Here is a 25525-nt window from a genome sequence, read left to right on the forward strand (position 1 = left end):
CCACTTATCCTTGTCTTATTCTTAATATATTCCTCTGGCCATCATTCTTTCTCAATTTTACTGCTCCCGATGTCACTGCAATTTTACATCCCGCTTCACAGAAAGACTTATGGAAGATATTGACAATAATAAAAAGAATTTTCTTTCAAATATCTTGATTTACGCAGCTAACATAAAAAATTTTTATTAAACTTACTCTATTTAAGTGATATTTATTTTCATAATTCAAATGCATTATTGCAGGAAAAATATTACTATCTTCTATCAAAAATTCTCTATTACTTTTCATAGAACTCTCTAAAGAAGTACTGACAAGACCTGATAGATGGCGGACAGTGGTAAAATGTTTTCACCTTAAGAATAGTGCGTCAGAAATTAAATACTCGATAACGTACCAAATTTTTAAGGTGATTTCATATCCTTAATTTGCAAATTTTCTTTCTATTTTCCAGGTCTTTTGAGAGTTATGGGCCTTGAATATAATCTCACTCTATGAAATTTATTTGAAATTAGTTCAATTTTGTTAAGGAAACTGGTATAATCCCAACAGAAATACCAAGTTTAATCCTAGAACAGATACCCCATGCTATCATAGCATAGCAACAATAATATTGGCGCTTTCACTTTTGTCATTTTTATTTCGTGTTGGTAATTGTTATGTAAAGAGTAGCTGTTTGGTTACAAATTGTTAATCGCTAAAAAAATTTTTCTTGACACAGTTATCAAAGTGATAGTAAATATTTATCAATTAATATCTGTAATTCTTGATAGTTCATTATTAAAAAAAGAAAATAGACTGCCACTGTAAGAACAGATATCTGTGTCAATTAAGTGAGGTTAAGTTTATTTACATTATTTTAATTTTAGCATTTTGCTGACAGTGAAACCAAGTTTTTCGACAGTCAAAATACGTATTGCTGTGGGGGATTAAACTTTGGTATAATCCCTACAGGAATACCAGTTTCTTTACTGGAGGAAAAAATTTTCCGGGTAAAACTAAACTTTTTTTTCAATGCACTTCTGAAATTATGATTAATTATTGCTTTTATCATGAATATGATTTAAATCCAAAAAACTTTGAATGTATGCATTCATATATGCTAGTATATACCCCGCGCACATATGCTGACATACATATTTTTCCCGTGGGGATCATGGACATAAATATATATGGATATAAATATATAATCTATACTAATAAATGGAGAGCCGGTTTTTTTGTTCGGTTATACTGTGAAAATTTTTTATATATTTATTATTATTTTTCATTTGTACATTATTTACATATTTGAATATTTTATAAATGCATATAATTTATTGGTGTATCGTAGAGTAGGTTTAGAATCATTCGCAGGCATTTATTTTGCAAGATTTTTAGTTTCTTATAATTATGTGGGCTAGTATTTGACCAGATTGCACATGCGTATAGCAGTATAGGTCTTATACACATCTTATAAATTAACAGTTTATTTTTTAACGAGACGAAGCTAGTGTGACATACTAAAGGATATAATATTGATATAGCGACATTTGCTTTAGTTATGATATTTTTAATGTGTTGATTGTACGATAATTTAGGATCTAGTGTGAGACCCAGATATTTAGCTTGATTAGAGAAATTTATTTTATGCTGATTTAATTGTATCTGCATCTTAGCCTCATCTCTTCGGTGCGAGAAGATTACGATTTCAGTTTTATCTTCATTTATTTTTTTTTTTCCATTTGTGGAAAAATTGTTCTAGCTTTATTAGGTGTTTTTGTAAATATATATATATATATTAGGGTGTGCCAAAAAAAGACGATATTTTTTTTTTTCACTCTTAGCCCAAAATATGATAGGATATGTCTAAAAAAAAATTCTGTCAAAAGGCCAGCTCTTAATTTCAATTTTAAGAGCTCCTTCATCGAACTTTAAGTTTTCCCATATAAATAACATGGAAAGTACGGTTTTAAACAGTATTTTACCCTGCAAGCTGTGAAGAAAATTTTTTTTGATAAAATGAATGATTGGACCTTTTTAAGCATTAAATTTCTGAGAAAAAATTTCATTGAGTCATAAATCAATCGTCATTATTTAAGTTTTTACGGATCTTTGAAATTTGAATTTTTTGAAAATTTTACGTTTTTTGCATTTAACAGCCAAACTATTGGAGATAGAAAAAAAATTAAATAGCAATTTTGTAGTTCGTTTGATGCTCTATAACAAAGTTTTTAACAATTTTTTTGTATAATCAATAACAAAAAAGCTACAGACCTACAAAGTTTTGTTTTTATTATTTTTCACTTTTTTCAATTGAACTATCGATGATATAGAACAAAAAATTTAGTATAAATTTTTTAGTATATCAAATCTGGTACAAAATTGTATAGGTGAGATTTTTCGTATTATTAATGGTTAAAAGTTACAGGCTCAACAAATTCTATTTTTATGATTTTTCATCTATATCATGTAGTATATCAATAATATATATAAAAAATTAATAATAAATATAAAGTACATTCAATTTTTTACAAATTTATGCTTGGTAAACTTTATATACTGTCTGCAGTTCCTAGATCAAAAATTGTTTACTAAAATCCAGTAAGAATCAGAAGAACTACTATAAGAATTTGTGAAATAGAACCCTCCTTCAAGTTGTTTACTATGACTAGATTATTATAATTATGGTTTATGATGAAATATACACGATTAGATTAAATAATGATGATAATAAATTTATAATTACTTTGCAAATAAAACAGATAAAAAGTTTTTATAGTTTTGATTATATATTTAGACTCTAAAGAAATATGTTTCCTTTTCAATATCAATTAATCGCAATTTAACCTCTCCGTTTAAAAACTCAACATTTCAAAATACTATTTTTTGTCTCTCGTTCAAGCAGTTATTGATGAAAGTACCGCCTTTCAAATATCACTAAAAAATTAAAAAAATTCATTTGCTCCTTTAGACTTTTGACTAGTAGTCGAATTTAACTAATACTGAAAACTGACATGAGATTTAATACTAGATCATAGTGGTTTTTCAGATAACAAATGACTATTCGTTGTAATGTATAATTTGATCGTAATTTTTGAAATAATTTTCTAAAACTTAATGAACATTTTTATATTCCAGAAAAAGCATGACAGAGATGATTATAAAGAGCTTTTGGAATTAGTGTTAATATTCTTAGGTGGTACTCCGAAAAACGGGATCAAATTTAGAGCTCCAGGACCAAATCATCATGCAAGATGGATGGCTAAGGCTCTATATGCTCTAAATCTTCATTTTTAAAAAACAGTTTAAAGTCAATGCAACTGAAGTAAATGGACTGAGATATGTCTGCTTATTTCTAGTTAATTTCTACACGGTTTCATGGTTTAATGCACCTTCTGCGATAAAGTCATCCTATCAAGATTTAAATCTGATCAAAAATCTTTATGAATTCCGTTCTGTCCATAAAAAAATGTCTGAAGCAGCAACGGTGACATTTTCAAGACACTTATGGTACTTGTCAGAAGAGTTGGTCGGGTTAGCTTTGTTTGATGACAGAGTTTCCTTACATGCTAAGAGACAAACCGTAACTGCAATAAAAACGCGAGAAAGTAATGCTTCGAATTCAAAAAAATTTATCGTCAAAGACGTAAGCTTATTATTATCGAAAAACATCGAAGATTTTGCTAGCAAGCAATCTCTATTTTTGTTTGAGCAGTATCAATTACCGTATCAATTTATGGACAAGGATCCAGAGCTCTGGGCATTTGATCAAGATTATCTACATTGCAAATCTGTGTTTTCAGACTTAAAAGTTGTCAACGATCTCGCTGAAAGAGGTGTTGCATTAATCCAGGACTACAACAACTGCTTAACGAGAAATGAAGAACAAAAACAATATTTATTGCAAGTTGTCGAAGAACACAGAAAAAATTTCCTTACGTTACCAAAAATAAAATTGTAGCTACTTATTCAAAGAAATAAAAAAAAATTTAACTACACGATTGAAACTATGATAATCGTTTTTGTCTGTTATTTTTATTAAGTAATTATAAATTTATTATCATCATTATTTAATCTAATCGTGTAAATTTTATCATGAACCAAAATTATAATAATCTAGTCATAGTAATCAACTTGAAGGAGGGTTCTATTTCACAAATTCTTATTGTAGTTTTTCTGATTCTTACTGGAATTTAGTAAACAATTTTTGATCTAGGAATCTCAATCTTGCTGATTAAAAAAATTAACCATTTGTCTCGATAATCACTCAATTTGTATTCATTGTATATTTCTTTAACGCAAAACATTACTGAAGTAACAATAATATTGTAACGATATTGAACTGCAGACAGTATATAAAGTTTACCAAGCATAAATTTGTAAAAAATTGAATGTACTTTATATTTATTATTAATTTTTATATATATTATTGATATACTACATGATATAGATGAAAAATCATAAAAATAGAATTTGTTGAGCCTGTAACTTTTAACCATCAATAATACGAAAAATCTCACCTATACAATTTTGTTGCAAATTTGATATACTAAAAAATTTATACTAAATTTTTTGTTCTATATCATCGATAGTTCAATTGAAAAAAGTGAAAAATAATAAAAACAAAACTTTGTAGGTCTGTAACTTTTGTTATTGATTATACAAAAAATTGTTAAAAACTTTGTTATAGAGCATCAAACGAACTACAAAATTGCTATTTAATTTTTTTTTTCTATCTCCAATAGTTTGGCTGTTAAATGCAAAAACGTAAAATTTTCAAAAATTCAAATTTCAAAGATCCGTAAAAACTTAAATAATGACGATTGATTCATGACTCAATGAAATTTTTTCTCAGAAATTTAATGCTTAAAAAGGTCCAATCATTCATTTTATCAAAAAAATTTTCTTCACAGCTTGCAGGGTAAAATACTGTTTAAGACCGTACTTTCCATGTTATTTATATGGGAAAACTTAAAGTTCGATGAAGGAGCTCTTAAAATTGAAATTAAGAGATGGCCTTTTGACAGAATTTTTGTTTAGACATATCCTATCATATTTTAGGCTAAGAGTGAAAAAAAATATCGTCTTTTTGGCACACCCTAATATATATATATATATATATATATATATATATATATATATATATATATATATATATATATATACTGTGAAAACTACTGAACCGATCGGAATAATACTTACACCATAAGATGCAGCGTGTTTCGGAGAAGATTTTAGTATATGATTTGTTGGTAATTACTTATCCAGAACCTATATTATTTTGACTTAGAAATAATGAATTTTTATTGTAACTAAATTTATTCTATTCGATTGTCATTTGTTTAAAATAAATTTTTTAATTCTATTGGTTATATATATATATATACTAGCTGTTACCCACCCGCTTCGCTGGGCGCTTTATAGAATTGCATTTTTAGATCTAGACGAAATTTAATTAGAGTATTGTTTTGATTTGCATAGATTCCAAATGAGTATTGAAAGTTTAGTTAAAGTCATTGCAAGTCTCATAAGTAAAGTTGAAATCTGTCTAGCTTCAATTGCGAAGAATTTTTTTGTTATTTAAAATTTTCTCAGTGACATCAATATTTTATAGAAAATAAATTTAACATGTTTTTTACGAATTCTATTTAAATAAGTAGCCAAATTTATTTTTCACATACCCAGTGTTTGGAAAATGCATTCATTTTAATCAGATACATTCCCGCGATCCTGCAATAAGAACAATTTATAAGTTATGTAATCACCAAAAATAACATGTATATAAAATTCTTAATCTGTTGACCGAATTACTACATGTAATGTTAAGTTTTGGAAACCTAGCAATTACTTTTTTCCCGCTGCTAAAGAGACGTTTGCTGTAAGGAAATTTTTAGTAAATGTTATTAAATCTCGATATGGTTGAAATTTCATGTTTCAAAAAGTTCTAGTTTATAAACAACAACATTTTCAGTAGATTTCATAGATATCTAACTATTTTATTTCATGAAACTAATTAATTTTCAGATAATGATCATAACCAAACATACGATCAGCATATAAACATAAATTTTCGACACTTAGTTCACCAAAAATAATTAGCTTCTTTTTCTTAAACTTTTTTTAAATGACGTCAAATCAATCAAATATCAAGGTTATGTAATAAAAACAAAAAAAAATCGTATTAAAAACAAATGAATAAAAAATGAAAGTCTTTTGTTTTTCTTAGCAGGAAAAAATGTATGTAAAAGTAAATCGTAAAAAAAATGAGAAATGGTTGATAAAATCCAAAAAATAAGTAGCCCATAATCATCTACGGAAAATTCTGCGTCGAATGGTAGCAGTCCCATCCCGATAGCTTCAGTAGTTTCGACTTCAACTTTAGTCATAGAAACCCTATTTCGCTTAAATATATTACACCCACGCATCCGCCCACGCATCCGCCCACGCATCTGCCCACGCATTCACCCACGCGTTGGTAGATGGAACTAAATTCTCAAAAAAAAAAAAAAAACGTAATACCCTTCATGCCTAAATGAAATAATTAGTGAAATGTTCCACCCACGCATCCGCCCTTGCATCTGCCTACGCATCCACCCACGCGATGGTAGATGGAACTAAATTCTCAAAAAAAAAAAACGTAATACCCTTCATGCCTAAATGAAATAATTAGTGAAATTTTCCACCCACGCATCCGCCCTTGCATCTGCCTACGCATCCACCCACGCGATGGTAGATGGAACTAAATTCTCAAAAACGTAATACCCTTCATGCCGATAAAAAAACAAATGAATTGAAGAAAAATGCTCGTCTTTTGTTTTTGTCGGCGGGAAAAAATGTTTATCAAAGTTAAATAGAAATAAAATGGTGAAGGATTGATGGAATTCAAAAAATAAGTAGCCTATAACCATCTACAATTCATTCCGCGTCGAATGGTCCTAGTCCCATGTCATATGTTCAGTAGTTTTTGCGTGATTGACGGTCTACGAAACCCACTTTCCCTATATATATATATATATATATATATATATATATATATATATATATATTAGGCAGATTTCTTCACTTATGATACCTGCAATTTCTTTAACTGAAACTTTCAATGCTCATTACAAATTTTTAACTTCCCGCTAAAAAAATTGCAAATTTTCAAAAATCGGGAAGTTATTGTTTCTACCCCGTTTTTCGAAAATCGAGTTTTCATCAGATCTCGACGTTTTGAGGTCCTAGGAAGCTTCCCCGACTATTCCCCCGGTGATGTAACCGTGTGTGTGTGTGTGTGTGTGTGTGGTTGTGTGTGTGTGTGTGTGTGTGTGTGTGTGTGTGTGTGTGTGTGTGTGTGTGTGTGTGTGTGTGTGTGTAAATCTCTCATAACTTTTGAACGCATCATCCGATTCGATCTAAATAAGCGGCGTTCCAAAGAATTTATTTGTCCTTAGAATTCTGATACTAGTTTACAGAAATTGAGTCGGTGAATTTTGAGAAATCTCAAAAATAAAATTTCCAAAAATTCTTTTTTTTGAAATATCTTTTAAACGGCTAAATCGATCGATTCCAAAAACTAATCAGCTCTTAACCTCAAAAAACTACGTCAATTACCACCAGCCCTGTTTCATTCAAAAGTTATTGCGGTTTTAAAATTCAAAAAATAGTGTTCTATGATACTTCCATCAGCCTTTTGAGCTCTTCGAGCTCAAAATTACACAAAAATTATATTTTTGAGCTCGAAGTGTTCAAAAAATAAGTGAATTGTTGAGCGCTTAGGTATGAAGGTAGCGGGAAGTTGCAGAGATGACCTTTAGGGCCAACCGTTTTCCTAATTTTTTTTTTTTCACATTAATTATTATTCATTTTCGTAAAAAAGACACGGGAATGTTATAATGATTGCACATTGAAAGTTACAATGAATATTATCTAGAATAATGACATGGATAAAAGGTACATGCCGATTCGATAGAATTTGGAATCTGTGCAAGTCAAAACAATACTCTAATTAAATGTCAAGTCTAGATCTCAAAATGCAATTCTGTAAACCGCCCAGCGAAGCGATCGAGTAACAGCTAGTTTATTAATAAATGGTTGATCTAAATAGATCTATATCACTTCATTTAATCAGGCAAATAATTTTACGATGATACATAGTTGTAGAAGATTCCGCATTTCAAATTTAACAACTAAGTTTGCTCATAAGTAACCTAAATTTTTCATTTTATGTCACTTGAACATCAAACCAGTGTCGACAGCTGAAGCTGCTGCATAAATTCACTGAATTCCATTTGTCACAAAGAAAGCACTATCTTCAACGCTTCCTGTCAAAATTTCTACAAACTCCAACAGCCTAGAAGTTTTATAATCTACCGAATTCTTACAAAAACTTCCAAACTTTCCGAGAATCTAATAAGTTAAACTTCAATAAAAATGAATAAATTTACGAAATATTGCAAAACTTTATTTATTAACTCCAGCCCTTGGTACCTTTGAAGCAAAAAACTAGTGACAGCAATAACAATGACAGTATCAATAATAATCACACCAATCTAACAAAGGAGGATGACAGATCTATAGAAGTAACTCTTGTATGTATGAAGAATTTTATTGACCTAGTGATACATGATCAGTAGTAACTCCCGACCCTTTTGACCATTTTGACTTGCGTATCGTCTCCACAGTGGTTCATAATGACGTCCACTGTTCGACGACACGACAGGCCGTATTTTTTAACAACTAACCGGTTAATCGAAAACAATAAAAAAACAAACGAGGGTCTCGGTTTTGGTTTTGCTACCAGCAGAATAAGTTAGACACTCTTCTACTCGGGGTCGAGGGTTCTGGAATTTAAGAGCGTCTACTATCTGTTAAAAGAATCCAATCAATTGTTATCTTCGTAACCGTTGACAAAAACCTATGGTTCCTTAGCTTTGTAGGATGCGCCCTTAATAATAGCGAACACGAATGTTGTACCATAAATATTTAACAAACGGTCGTTTCGTTACGTTATACTGTTTGTTATCTAAAAATGTTAAATGTAAAAACTTTATGGTTTACAGCTTAATTTTATCTCGACTATAAACGTCCTATAAAGATAAATCCAATAAACATTTTTTTTTTTTTCGTTCACTGTAACAAGTCGAGTTAGCATGGAAGCCAAATTTTTCGAAAGTTTATTTTTACTGGCATGTAAGCCGCTTCGATGGGAAGTCAAGTGAATAGAGCACTAACAATAATATATTTCTTCAAATTGTCTGTTTTGTTACCACCCAAGTGGAAGTAATTCAATTCTTGATCAATATGTACAATTTTTACTTTTTGTTTTATAGACTACTCTTAATTTTACGAGATTTTTTTTCTATGAAAAAATGAAAAGAAATAAAAAAAATACTGAACAATTTTTTATCAATTGTGTAACACTAAAAAAAAAAAAAAAAAAAAACAATACTTGATTCAAGAGAAATATTACACTGAATGAAAATGTCACTCTATTAGTTTAGAGATTTTTAATTATTTTTATTTTTAAAAAATTGTGTTTTTAACACGCTTTTATTAGCTTCACCTGTATGTTTGTATGTATGTTTGTTTGTAACCGACCCTTTTGGGCTCGATTTTGCCCTACTTTGAACGATCAGATTTGATTCAAACTTTGCACACCTGTCAAAGGTCGATGACAATGCAATAATCCGATCAAAATATCCGATTATCCTAATTAGATTCGCCAGGATTAATTAATTTCTTTCCGCATCCTTTGCATGCGAGTAAGAGAGATAGAGCGCGAACTACGCATGCGTGCAGTTCCAGACTTACTCTTTCGGGCACTCAGTTCAGCACAACCTTATAGAGACTAATATGGTAGTTGCGTCTTGTTCCTTCTACTTACATATATGTTCCGACAAATCTAATACGCATTCTATTATCATTTTATAATATCCATAATATGTTTATAACCGTGATTTACCAAAAAACACTTCGTATTCACAACAAAACAAAATATTCAGGACAGAAATATCAATTTATTTATGTTGCGGAATAAAATTTGGTAACCAGCATGACCTTGGATCTGCAGTCGATAAGGTCACCAACTGTTAATAAGATGAAATTTTCGGAGAGGGAGCCTGAGAAACGGCTACCGCATCCAAGGAAGGCAGCAGGCACCCAATTTCCCCATTTGTCTGATTAGTTACTGTCTTAGAATAAACATCAGTGATTTTCTGATTTTTTTGAAAATCATTGATTTTTATGGCACGATACTGAAATTATTGAGTACTATAGTTCTTCAACACGCTTTATTAAATATATAATCTAAAAGCAGCCAACATTTACTCAATCTCACTTTAGTAGTAAATTGATGTAATGATAAAAAATGAAAAATAAATAATAGTTTAAAAAAAACTAAAAAAACACGCTTTTATAGAAAATCAAACTAAAAAACAGAAAATAAAATTTAATAAATTTGGATTAAGAATAGTGTAAATAAGAAATAAATGTACATTATTGTAAAAAAGCGTGGGGTGCATAGTGTCAATAGTTATAAACATTTTATTGACAAATGTGTAGAAGAATCATCACTTTGATAATATCATAAAACGCACTTTAAATGCACCTCATGCTTTTTTACAATAATGTACATTTATTTCTTATTTACACTATTCTTAATCCAAATGTATTAAATTTTATTTTCGGTTTTTTAGTTTGATTTTGTATAAAAGCGTGTTTATTTAGTTTTTTTAAACTATTATTTTTATGTTAATGTTAATTGTATTTTACGAAATTATTATATTCAATCAAAAATTTTAAATTTCTGTTAACTAAAAAAAAAATCGAGTTTCAAGAAAAAAAGTTCTTAAATTAAGAAAAACAATTTTCATCAGAATAATTTTCTTGGATCAATAATATTTTTCTCGAATCAAGTAATTTGTTTTTTTTTTTTTTTTTTTTTTTCAGATTATAGTACAAAATATTACTTTTAATATCAGTGCAACAAAAAATTTTTTAATCAAAACTTTTTTTTCTTCAATAAGTAATTGTTTGTTTTTCTTGATTGATGAAAAAATTCATTTTAATCATTCCAAAATTATTTGTATTTTTTAATTTAATTTTTTAAAAGTTCAATTGCCTCCAATTAATTAGAGGCATTTTGTTTTAACTGACCCAATCACCACAAACACTGTAACAATTTGCGGTTTCCGGTGTGATGTAATTGGTTTAGTGTAAAAGTGTTTCGCACTTTCGGCGTAAAATTGTATTGATTACGTAAGCAGTGTGCAGAAAAATTTAAACTATTTTTTTTTTGTAATTTGAACCAAATTCTTTTAATATCTACCTGGTTTCATTTAATAAAATTTGTTGGGTATTACTGACATAGTAGTTAGATATTTTCTCTATGAATTTTTGAGGTAAATGTTCGCTGGAAGTAATATCATCTATTTTGACTGACGAAATTTGATTCTAAAGAGCGACTAATAATCCAATTATTACTGAGCCGAGTTTAACGCTGACAAAATAAAAATATCCATGAGTCTTGCGGTATCCAACAACATTACAGAGGCATAGGGGGATATGTTGACTCTAAAAACTGATATCGACTCTAAAGATTCTAAAGACTTGATTAAAATATATTTCAGTAACTAATAAAAAGTTATTGAACTAATCTGATTCGTCAAGAATCATTTGAAATTTTTTATAACTATAGATTTTCTCAGTGACTCATTAGTCAAAACAATTAGTACTATGTACATTAGACTGATTCAAAAAAATCGACTATTTTTTTTTTTCTTAAATATGTTTCCTCAAGAAACAAAAATTAACTACATATATATTATTTTTTCTTTTAATTTTTTTATCTCTTTTTTTTTGATATAACAGTAGTACTATTTTTTTTTTCAATTTTTAATTTGCCAGAAAAATTAATTACATTTATTTTTTATATTAATTTATCAGATAAAATAGTAATATTATTTTCTGATTATTAGTTTTTCAAAGAAATAAAAATTATTTTTTTCTAATTATTAATTTTTCTAAAAAACTAAATAATATAACATTTTTCTGCCTAATACTACCTCAAATTATCTGATCTTTAATACAACTGACAATAATTCACAATGTCACTCCCAAGTGAGAGTTGAGATCACGAAGAAAAAGCAGGTGTGACTTGTCACCCCAGATGATAAAAAATGAGAAATTTAAAATGATTGAAGTAGAATGAAATCTAAAATGAAAGTCGGGACGAAGAATAAAAATGACCAATGTTGATGAGGTTATGAGTTTGCATTTGAAGTTATAAAAAAGAAGAGAATGTAATAAAGAAAGATAAATGAAAAAAAAAAAAAAAAATAGCTGAATTTTATGTGATGAAACTACCAGCGCGAGTAGTCTATAAGCGTTCGTTTCGAATGTGACGGCAGAATATGAAAAGTTTGTAGAGTAAATTTGGTCAGGCACTGCAGACAAGGAATAACTCGATTTCGAGTTTTAATTTAATTTATTGTATTTTTAATCCCGAGTGCTTCTTTTTTTCAATTTTATTTTTATTATTACATTATATTACTTTAAAACTTTTTTTTTAATATTATTTCATTCCTTTAATTTTTCTTTTTATTCTGTGATTGTTCAAATTGACATTTCATTATTTCTCTTCCTTGTTATATTCTTTGACAAATATTTGATTCTGCAACTTCATCGATTTATTTATCTTCTTTAACTTCAATCTTCTTTTTATATGTTATCTTACCTTTTACTTCATATACGTCTACAGGTACAAACAATTGTAGTATTTTATTACACATAAATTACTTTGAAAATTACATTGGTGAGAGCAAAGTTGAGAGTCGTCGAGATTTTCATTTATTTTATCAAGTTTGGGTCAACAAAACGTTTAAATTTAATCGGAAGTACAGTTTTGTTCTAAGTTTTTAGTCAATATGTTTTTTACTCAATTTCATAGAAAAATAAATTCTATATCTTTTCAATTAACAGCAGTTGAAAATTGTGACAAATATTTGGAAAATTATATCGTATATTATCTAACAAAAAATAATAAAGTACGCAACAATTCAAACAGGTGACGCATAGTTGTAAAATTGTCTCGTTTTCAGAAAAGTAAACCTAATATTACAAATTCGACGATACGGTGCTAGGAATTAATCTTTTTTTGCTAAGTTTTTCTTTTTTACATTTGATGAATCAATCAAATCATTGTCTCAATTTAAACTAAAAATACAATTGACGAAACAGCGTAAGTACAAAAAAAAATTATGTTTCGATCATTCATTCTCAATTACGTAATGAACCATTTATTAGTTGTACACCAAAAAAACAAATGTCAAAAAAATTACAATTGTCACATTGTAATGTTAATGAAGAACTATGCTTTCAATATCTTCACTTTCATAATTTTAAAATGTAAAATCGAGATCTTTTTTTTGAGTACCCACGTAAATTTTTTTTATATATTTCAAATACATAATATTAGTGAAATATATAAAAATTCATGTAGAAACTCAAATGAAAGGTTTTGATGAGTGGAACATTAGTATGAGCTTATATCTCTAAAAATATCATCAGTGGGCGAAATACAATTTTCATCCTTAATTACTGACATTCTTAAAAATATAAGCTCAATAATTAAGAAATGGTATTGTATCTTGTCAACTAATGATATTATTAAAAAGTTTGGAAAATCCAAAAGTGCGCGCCTCATAATCTTATTTTCCACAATAAAATTGATTAAAATAAAATACAAAAAACAAAATAAAAAACAGAAAACTCTGCAATGGTTTGGTGACGCCATAATTCTAACGTGAGAAAAAAATATACTATAATAAAATGTTTAGATAGATATACAAATACACAGTCATATCTTAGTTTTTTATAAATAATAATTAAACGACAGTGAGTTGAACACGGAGAAAAAAATATCGTCAGAATAAGGGTACGTATCGTTATTCTGACTATACGCCGTATACTCATTTTTCTTAGAGATATTTTGTATAGCCAATTCAGCTATACAGCGGATAGTCAAAATGACGATCCGTATCATTATTTTAGGCATAACATTTAGTTGACTCAACTATACAGATCCTTACATTAACGAAACAGTTGCCTGTTTTAACGAAACTGCATATATTTAAAAGAGCTATTCTCTGTAATGCTTACGAGAAACAAATGAATCCTTAAATCAAAAATCTGGATTGTTATTTTAAGGAAACCTCATTTAAGGATATGTTGGATAGTCATTTTAACAATATTTTTATCTCCATGAACACTCATATTAATTGAGAAAGTCCGCAGTGTATTGCTTTAAATGATAGAAAAAAAAATAATTTCGGTATGATAATTTTTTCGATCAATTTCCTTGCCACATACACAGTTCCATAAGCACAGACACACGGATGTCCAAAAAAGATTATTTTTAATGTTACTATTTACTATGTTAAACAAAATAATCATTATTGAAATATGTTTTATGTGTCTGACAGATTATTTGGCTTGATATAAGTGCACTAATATTATCCTGCAAGTGCGATATAAGTAAAAAAAAAATCAATTTCAATTTCTAGAAAACTGTTTTTTTTATATGTCGAGAGCAGAACACTACCTCACGCTTCGCTTATGAGGCGTGCAATATATAAGTTCATCTCGATATTACACTCATTGAGACCTTTCATTTTCCACATGGATTTTTTTTATAATATTTCAGGAATATTGTACACATATGAAATATATGAAAAGTTCTTGAGCCGAACAATTACTTCCGAACAAAGAAACTATTCTTGAGCCCAGAATTCATTCTCTTGACTCAAGAAAATCATTTTATTCATAATGGTACACGGAGAAAATTTTATAGTATAGTTTACTATCTAGTTATGGTAAAATCTATTAACTGAATTTGATAGTAGTAAATATTATTTAAATTATTATGTAAACCATCTGAATTGTAGTAGTTACCATCCTGATGGTAACTACTACTATTATGATGGTAATCAGTAATAATAGCTATTATTATTTTAACTAGTTACTACTATTATCAAAATCGTAATTCCTAATATAACCTGATGGTTACAGTTACCATCAGTAATAATAATAGCTACTATCTAAACTAGTAAAAAATATTAAAAAAATTAAAAATTTGCGTTAGCGTGGATGCTTTTCTGAATGATCTAAAAGCAATTGTAGCGCAGTGTAGTGAAAAAAATTTTAATCTTACAAAAAATTTTTAAAAAACATAATTTTCAAAAAATCTAAGATTAAAAAAAAAAATTTTGAATACAATGAAGCTTTAAACTAATTATTAATCATAATTATCTAATTATTTAAAATGAAATAAACTCATCGACCTGTTCAAGTTATGCATTTTGTTGAAGAAATTCAATGCATAAATTATCAAAACTAGCAACCTGTTGTCCCTATTTGACTGCCAAGAATTGCGAACTATAATAGATAAAATTTTGCTTAGTTGTATAATGATTTTCGTTAAAGGGTACTTTACTTTTGTGACGAGCACGTAATCTATGTAAATTATTAACGATATTTATTATTTTAAAAAGGTAATAAAAATGTATTTATTTTATTGAAATGAAGGTGAAAAGAATTAAAATAAATAAGAAAAAAAAGAGAAAAGAAATAGAAAGAGACGAGCCAGCGCGAGCGACCCGAGAGACGAACGCGCTGAACGAAGATGAGAAAGCAGAAACAAGAAGAGTGGGATTGGGAGTTAGTGTGCGCGCGCCGCTGTTGGAGAGAGAGAGAGAGAAAGTTAGTTCACCGGCCGCCGCTAGGCGTCGCAATTTAGCTCGCGCCGTCCCAAGGCAGAGCGGCTCGCCGAGTACTTAAATGCGATTTCTCCGGCAGTTTTAGTCAATCTTATCTGAACTGTGCAGTGTGGTGTGTCTCGCTGAGCAGGACTAGAGTGTCGAGAATCGGAAACAGGTATTGTGCTCCAGTGTTCCTTCACTCTTTTTGACCGCCGAACGGCCCGTGTATACTTTAATTGAGGGTATTCCCCACGATTAAATATACACCCTAGTAGGAGAAGTTGCCTGGAGGGTGGTATTACGCTCTTCGAGGTAATTCTCATTTATCGTGTGATAGCTGGAGATTACGATCCAGGTGTCTCTGGAACGTATCTTCATTGACGCGTCTTTGCCCAGAACCTAGGCGGGGTACTTCCTGGATTGGTTTGTCTAATCGGGGTACTCAGGTGGGTACGGAGAGGTTGTGGGTGTTTCCGACGTCTCCCGTGACTCTTTTGGCTACAGAGCTTCACTCTGTAGGTAGAGGGGAAGGGTACAAGTCCGTTAGAATCGAGTAAGGGTTAGCTTTTCGTGGAACGCGTCGCGAATCCCGGTATAGAGGTCGCGGCTCGTCTCTCATAACACGTGTATAAAGATTGTGTATGTTACTTGTATATATATTTATTTAGTCGTTCCCATGTAGAAAAATATTATATTGCAATATAATCTGAATATAATAATTTGCGCATATAATGGAATATAATCAGATTATATTGTAATATAATTAGATTATATTGCAATATAATGCATTATAATGTAAACTGAAAAGCTTTAAATTCTGGAGTTTAGATAATTTTGCTGTAAATAATCTAAATTTTATTAAGAATAATTATTAATACACTTAATTACTGCATAACATTTTTATTCGATTTAACTTACAGGTCAATAAATATTTACAATACGTTTTTGTCAAAATTAGCTTTGTAAACTTAAATTTTTTAGCAAACAAACATAATTTTTTACTTTTAAAATTTTTCCTCCGATGTCATCAAGTTGAACCGCTACTAAACGAAACGTCTCTCGAATTTCTGTGATGTAATCTAATTGAGTTTTCTTTTCGTCAGTTATGGTCACTATAATAGAGTCTATAGAGCAGGGAATCAATTCTCGTACAATTGCAAATGAAAAATTTCTAAAAGATATAAAAAATTGAATTATACCAAAACATTGATTGTTATTCCATGAAATACAAGAGTTGCACCTTTTTTTTTCTCTGAGATAATTTTCCGAACTATAAATTTTGGAATCAATTGTTGCTCTGGCATGAATTGTAAATACTTCCCGCTCTAGAATGTCAACGTCTATCAAAGTTTCGTTATGTATCGCTAACAGTACTGGTCTCGTAACTAATTTATTACTTAATGAGTTCGTCATAATAATTTTACCTTTGTCTATATTTTTTTCACGGTTAAATTTTGATTTCAAGTTATTCTTTGCATTAAATAATTCCATTGTATTCGCAATTTCTAGATTTATTTTATTGGGACCGTGTATGCACTTCAAAATTTCTCTATTCCCATCTTCAAATGAAAACGCTGACCAGCCTGGTATTGGACCCCATAATCTGACGAAACGTGATAAATGAATAAGTTGGTGAACAATAAAAGTGCATTTATTCAGTCCATATAGTCTTTCAAATCCTGTGCAAAACTTCTGAATAAGTTCTTCAGCTACATCAATTTCTTCTGTCTTGATCTGTTTTTGTAAAAAAATTGCCGTTGCCTTAACGAGAAGAAGAAAGTTTTCGTAGTATTTTTCAATTAATTTTCCTCGTAGTAAAATAGGGAAATAAAGTAAACAAAGATTCAAAATTTCAGAGCTCTTGTAAAAGACTTATACTTCAGGTTTCTTGGTACTCTGTGGATGTTATCAGGAACACGGATGTCATTTATTTCCCGGTTTAATATTTTTAAACATCCCTTTTCAAAAAACGTCGGTGACCAGATTTGAATCAGTGATTTAAATACGCCAATGAGCCCGTGCATATACTCAGGAACGAAACCAATAGAGAGATCAAAATATGGTATTAACCCAGCGATGGAAACTCCTTTGATACCTCTCATATGCGCACGATTTTCATTAAAAGCAGTTTCAGCACATCGGATAATGCTAGCATCTGTACGAGGAGGGTATTCTTTTAAAAAAGTAAATGAGTGATTGTGACCAGATCCAATAGCACAAGTTTGTCCTGGATGTTCACAGTATGGGCAGCTGAAAGCGCCGTTATAAAGCATTATTTCCATCACAGCAGCTCGAGCAGGAGCATCTAAACATGCTATTGGAGCTATAGCGATGCTGTGGTGATTCCCTTCTTGAGGATGGTTCCATGAAAAACCCTTGTCAAATAAATTTTGAAGAGTAGATACAAATGGTGTCAAAAACGAAGTCGTTTTTGGCTTTTGGTGATAGCTGTAGTATAAACCAGCTGTTATTTGAAAGGACCGGCGGAGTTTTACGTTAATATTTAATATTTGAAGTTGAACAGGCCACAATTGACCATTAGAACTATTTGATACTGGAGCACCGTCGAGATTCCACATTAAAAAAAGATCGTATTTTTTCATATTGGCCAGTCTAGTAATTTTTTTTATCTGTTCTCCATCCATGATATCTGTTAATAAGTCATCTTGGTCTCTTCTCATTTCTTCATTTTTATCTATTAACGAATACAAATTTCTTCGCTCAAAACAATCTTTTAAGGTTGGAATTATATCATATTCGACGAAAACATCTACTCTTGAAGTTCGTTGACAATCTTCACACATAGAATCATCTTGATGAGTATGAAACTCACCTCTATAATGCCCACATCCTTCACAGATTACATGTTTGTGAATCGCAGTGTCAAAGGAAGGTATCTCAGACTTCAAAAATTTTTTAAATTGATATTTATTTCTAGGGACATTATTTGGTTGAGGTAAAATATTGTGGAGCAATTGTAAAATTTCTTCTGTTGCTTTTTTAGTCAGTGAGTTCGTCAGTGAGCATTCTAGAATTTTAAAAATGAAATTACCACAATTGATTGGTGAATTGTTGTACAGGGGCTTTTCTGACCACGCCGTATCATCTTCATCTTCACTTTCATTCTTAGAAGAATCATCATCATCATCATCATGAGAAGCAGTATTGTTTGAGGAATATGAATGCAAACCAATATTTTCTTCACAATTATTATTATTCGAATCATTTAAATTATTTTCTTCAATAATCTCACTCAAAAATTTGTAACTTGTGTCTGAAATATTTTGTTTAATGTCAGTTATTTCTTCTTTCCTCTTTTGTACTCGATTTTTTGTTCTTCGAGGAATTTTATGCTATGTAAATAAATAAAAATAAATTATTGCATTCAAATCACCAAGTACAGTAAATATTTCTTACATTATCTGGATCAGTGAGATATTTATAGTATCGTTTACTCATTTTTACTATTTATTATTATTATTATGGATTATAGTCTAAGTTATTAAAGGATAAATTTATAACACATAAATATATAATACTATCGTCGATTAAAAACAAACGATAGTTAATAAAAACAATAGTCATTTATTATAGTAATCTGCGAGTATACAAAACTAAACAACTAACCAACCTATACTCTGAATTTACATTTACATAATTGAAAATGCAATATTTAATATCAGAAGATGATGTCCGTTTTTACATACGAGAATTGAAATCAATCGTCCAAGAGAGTGAAGCGATCATAACGGTAGGATCTAAAGTGTTATTCTATCATCCTGAAAATGTGAGTCAAAGAAAACAAAAATTATTAAACGGAATAGTTATAAAAATGTCTCGTGAGTACTCTTACATATTAATAAATTATTTTTTTTTTATTTTTTTTATTTTACTGTTAATAAACTAGATTTAATGACATTTTGTCTTATATTCAAGATAGTTGTTAAGTTATTTAAATAATAAATTAATATTCTAGGATCAGAAAAATTACTTCAAAATGAATTGGATAAAATTGTGTTACAAAGAGAAAAAGTTCAAGGAAAATCTGACAAAAGTACTCCTGATAAATTAAGTCAAAAAAAATTTGTACAACCAGCAGAAAAAGGGAAAAAAATTAATCAGAAAGTAAGTATTATTTGACCTTAATTTACATGATTATTTTTCAACTCTTGCTTATTTTACGTAGGATCCGCAAAAAGAAGCCCAACGTGTCAACAGCTATCGAACTATGGACTATCTTCAAAAAAATAAACCGCACTGGAGATTTAATCTACCATTCACTCAAGAATATAATGAAGAATCTCAAAAAGCAAATAACGTAATATTTTATTTTATTTTTATTTGTAATTATCTTAAAGAGAATTAACTTTCAGGAACAAAAGGCGTTTAACAAACAAAAATTAGAATTGCACAAATTTTTGGTTAACGATTTAAAGCCAATGTTAACTGACGCAATATTTAAAACAAATAATATAATAGATTTCCTCGGTTTTTCTCCTGTTACCTCTTCAAACACAAATAATGCGATTAACTCACAAGAGCTTTCAATTGAACATCCTACTGATCTACAGCAACATCATCCATTCCAGTTTCCGAATCCTTTTTCTAACTCTTTGGAATGTCTCACTTCTGATGATAATAATAATTCATTAGAGAATTGTCAATGACAAATTTCATCAGCTTCAGCAGTACACCAGAGTAGAGTTTTAGCTCTACGTGGTAATTTGTATTTAATTTTATCATAATGTTTTTTATTAAATAAAAAAATTTTCAGACACACGTCAACAGAATTCCGAATATCATCGAAATCCACCATCGACCTCATTTTATCATAATGATTCATCCATGTTAAGCCGCCCTAAACCGAAAATTATTAACACTCAAAACTTATCTAACCAATTGCAAAACCTCTATCCTGTACAGAAAGTAAAAACTAATTATAATAATAATCAAAATCCACCGACTAAAAATGTTCAACAATTACCAATCCCTTCACTGTGCCAGAGTCAGATTCGTACTTTTCCAAGTATTTTTTTTATCAATAGTTTATACATTTGACATACTTAACCTAATTAATTTCCAGCAATGTACTCTGATGATTTACCACCTGGATCAATGAGTAAATCTACAGAACAATCTCCAACATATCAACATAACTTGTCTTCAGCTTATTTTTCTCATCGTCAACCTTACAAACCAAATCAAGAATATTATAACCAACCAATGTCGCACAAAAATGGATCATCATCAGTGAATGATCGTTATGATTTACCCCAATATCGTCAACAATCAACAGTACGTGAATACGCAGCTATCGCCGACCCTGAATTTGATGAGATCCCATCAGAATTACTCCGAAATGATCGCTCCGCATACGAAAAGTACCAATTATCACCATCGCTTATTGATCACTCTTACTCAACAAACATACGTTCAAAGAGAGATGTTGATTCTGAAAATTTATGTTTTGATGAGTCTCATGTACAAAATCGTTCATCACGGGCTATGTCTACTGTGAGTCGTTCACCGATTTCGCCACTTCAAGATAAACGTCGCAAACGTAAGAACAATATTTATTTTCAAATATATAATAAACAACTAATAAATTGATTAAATTCAATTCAATGAAAGGCTTACGTATAACGAGCTCAATGTCGTCTGATGATGGAGAACGAAAAATTGAGAAAATTTCACAGGAATCGGCAAGGAATGGTTCTCGCAAACCTACTTCTAAGAAAATGACGCCATCGGACACTCAATTGACATTGCGCTATCCTGACGACGAATCAGCTGGCACTTCGGAATTAATACCTCAGAGGGGTATCTATGTTAACACTCAAGGTTTAAAAAATTTAAAAGGCTCGACCAGCGATTTGAGAAGCTTTGCCAGAGGACTGTTAACATTAATTTTCACTGACGAGGCAATGAAAACTTGCACCCTGTCTAACTCTATTAGAGGGAAAAAAAAAGAAAAGGGTCAAAGTGGCGAAACCCATTCTTATTTAGATCAGAATGGATTGAAAGTTTTGCTGGGTAAAACAATAATAGTTTCAAAAATAATAATTTTTACTCTACAGCACAGTTTGAAGAAAAAAATTTTATTGTATAGTATTTCATTTAATCAATCAATTTCTTTTATTTTCAGAATACTTAGATATTTATAGAAAGGAGCAGGGATGGAAGAAGTTGGATGAACAAACCATCAAACAAAGCCTTCGCAACAAACTAGTTGCTAGCAGAGAATAGGAGATTTGAGTCTAAAATTTGTATGAGGAAAGTTATTTTTTTCGTTGATTTCAATTCATATTAACAATACTTATTCATTCAATTTTCATTTATATTTACTGTTAAAAATGTCATAATTATTATAATAAAATAATTTTTTAAAAACCTTAAATCTTAATCATTAAATATTAATAGCATTACTTCTTCTAGCTACTTTTAACCACTTATTTAAAGTTTAAAATTTTAAATTGGACTGAGTTTGCACCACATCAGGTACAATTAAGTTTGTTTAATCGTTTAATTATACTTCCAGCCTCGTTATCATGTACAAACTGTAAATATTCAGAGACTGACAACAAATTTTTTATTTTTCTTTTATTCAAGAAGTGAAAAATAAATTTTTACTTATTGTTTTTCATAGAAGATTGTTTGTCACAGAACGTAGTAAAACTTGAAATTTTTCTAACCATCTCATCATTTTCCGTGTGAGATCCAAGCTCACTCCTGCGTCTGCTATTTTAAATGTCGATGAATTCTGCGCACTGTGGGCAGTGAAACTCTCATCAACACACCACACTCTAAAAGAAAATTTTGTATCCACAGGTTAAGCGTTTCCGCCGAGACAGCATTTTCATTTTAAATATTTTTAATAAAAAATACTACAAAAAGTAGTATATAATGTTAACTTTATAAACTCAAAAAACTATTTTCGGTCTACATTATAATGAATTATATTGCAATATAATCTGATTATATTCCATTATATGCGCAAATTATTATATTCAGATTATATTCCAATATAATATTTTTCTACATGGGTTATTATAATTATTAGAATATTTCAATCAACAAGTTGTAAGGTGTGGCTAAGTCGCGAGATTAAAATGTTTATAACCTTTTCTTATTATTTTATCATTTAATTATTAATTATTATTTAATAAAAGTACACTATTATTTTATTCTCATTATTTATTTAATTAATAAACCTGACACCTTAGGATTAGAAGCATGGCTTTAGTGTAAAATTAGTAAAGTTATCTGTAGTTGTGTGATCCTCCAAATGAACTCTGGGTCCGGCGAGCTATCCCACCGGAGGAAACCTTCGATATACTTTCGGGGTGAGGCCTTCCAGCCTTCCGCAACGTTACAGGTTAACTTTTGGCGCTCGAACAGGGACTTAGTATGTAGATATTTGCTTAAAGTAGTCTTAGTAATGAATTAATATTTCTTACGGATTTTGTTATTATTAAATTAATTGCTCTCTTTTTGAAAAAACTAAAATCACGCACTGAAAAGTCGAGTCAAGTTCCTTATTCAAAAGAGATTGCATCGGACTCTTATTAAAATTCAAAACGACCACACGGTCACTTGAAAATTCAGTAGAGTACGACTCATGTAGATTCTATATCACCTCAGATGACCGAATCTTTTAATTTAAATACAAAGTCCAGATATTATCCCAATTAATTACTGAGACAAACTTATTCTTAATTTAATTTATTTTTAATTTAATTTATCAGTTAGCATTTCTGTAAAAATGTCGGTCAGACATAGTCCCCCGTGTAAAACGTCTTTCCTTTGGAATTTGAAAAAAGCGGATATTATTGAGGAGTTAAATAAGTATCAAATAGAATTTGATCCAGCAGCGACGCTGGCGGAATTAAAATTACAATTACGCGATTTCCTAAAATCTAGTAGCAGATTAGGTAGTAAAAATAGTTTAGCTGACAAAGACGACACTTTAAAAGAGACCGACAGAATACATTCAGACGATAAAAGCGACTTTCCGATTAACGCAGATGTACGCGTTTCGCGCAAGACAAACTCCTCACAGTCGACACCGTAGGTCCTACGTAGGTCAGAACGTCTTGAAAACGCAGCACAAGTCTCAGCGTCGGCTGAGAATTTAACAGAATTTCAATTCTCGGAAGAGTCAGAGGATGATGACGAAGTAACTCTTCACGAGTTAGAAAAAGAAGTAGAGGCTCAAGCTAGAAAAGAGCTGGAGAGAGAAAGATTAGTTCGTCAAGAAGCCGAGAGAAGACTGAGAGCAGATTTTGAAAGAAGAGAAGCGGAGGAACGCGAGAGACAAAAGAAAGCTGACAGAAAACGTAAAAAGACCGAGTTGAGAGAAAGACTGTTAGGGTTATTAGGGAGACGTTCAAACACAGAAAAGCAAGTTACGCGGACGGAAAGTCCAGAGGAAATGCGAGCTAGGATAGAAAAAGAGGTTAGAGCCGAGTTAGAAAAAGAGTATAACTCTAACCGTAATCAGCAGGTAGTTAATCAATCTACAACGAGTTATGTACCGATTAGACGCAATGATTTAGATATTCGCGATCAAGTTCGAAAATGGGGGGTAACATTCGACGGTGGTAAAGGCATCTTAGATTTCATCGAGAGAATAGAAGAGATGAGTCTAAGCTACGGAATTGACAGCGATCAATTAGTCAAATGTATTCCAATTTTATTAAAAGAGAAGGCTTTATTATGGTACAGAAATAATAAACAAGACTGGAAAACATGGGAAGAGTTCGTAAAAGACCTTAAAATGTTCTACATTCCAGCCGGTGTAGACATACAGTTAGAAGAAGAAATTCGCAATAGGACGCAAGGGTTAAAAGAACCAGCGAAAGAGTATATTACGAAGCTCCAAACTTTAATGCGTAGACACGGTAGCATGAGTGAGAGTGCGAAAATCGAACGTCTATACCAGAATCTGCGTCCAGAATACAAACGGTACATAAAACGTACAGAATTCACGAATGTAAATGGTTTAATGTTGCTATGTGATTCTTACGAGCAACTATTAGTACAAGAAGCTGCATATAAACCTCCGAAGAATCAGTCGGTGATGCCAGAGACTAGTTACAACAACAACCAATCGAAAAAACGCAAAGAGAATGATCCGATAGTAATTAACGAGTACGATCATCGTTCAGATTGTTGGAGATGCGGGGAAAAAGGACACAGACAACCGGCATGCCCAAATCCCAAAATTCTAATGTGCGTTTTCTGTGGAACAAAAGGAGTCAGTACGAGTAATTGTACTTGTAAGCCATCGGGAAACGGACAGAGGGCCGACACGCAAAAGGGGGGTCGGCCCCAGAGTCAAGAAGAGAACGAGAACGAGACAACAGGTCAGGCAAACCAAAGCAACCTGAAAACAAGCCAGTCATTCGCGAGACCACGAGGAAAGAAGTGGATTCCTCGAAATCAGTACCAGTCGTTCCGACAAACACAAAACCCGCATATACAGAACCAACAATCCCAGAGCCAGCAGTCCCATCAACATCAACAGGACCAACCGTCAGCGCCTTCCACCGATTCAACGCTGAATTAAAACCGGTAGATCCCCGGCCATATATCGTTGCACAAATGGGAGACAAAACATTATGGTGTCTCGTTGATACTGGGGCTACAAAATCAGTAATTAGTCAAGAGCTGTGGAATCTTATCAGAGCTAAGAATTGGTACACTCATTATGTACCAATTAATCAAACAGCTACGGTCATTGACGGTCACGAAGTGCAATGTATAGGATTAGCACAAGTAAAAATAAAGGTAAAAAATGAGGATC

General features: G+C 30.7%; 1 long non-coding RNA gene across 1 annotated transcript; it reads left to right on the forward strand.

Annotated features, from left to right (window-relative positions):
- Window positions 1–19722: 19722 nt before the first annotated feature.
- LOC123272062 lies at window positions 19723–20039 on the forward strand. The gene is made up of 2 exons (XR_006511011.1): window positions 19723–19845; window positions 19907–20039. It is a non-coding gene; the product is annotated as an uncharacterized LOC123272062 (long non-coding RNA).
- The last annotated feature ends 5486 nt before the right edge of the window (window positions 20040–25525 follow it).

Source organism: Cotesia glomerata, linkage group LG9 (genome assembly GCF_020080835.1).
Source record: "Cotesia glomerata isolate CgM1 linkage group LG9, MPM_Cglom_v2.3, whole genome shotgun sequence".
Lineage (NCBI taxonomy): Eukaryota > Metazoa > Arthropoda > Insecta > Hymenoptera > Braconidae > Cotesia > Cotesia glomerata.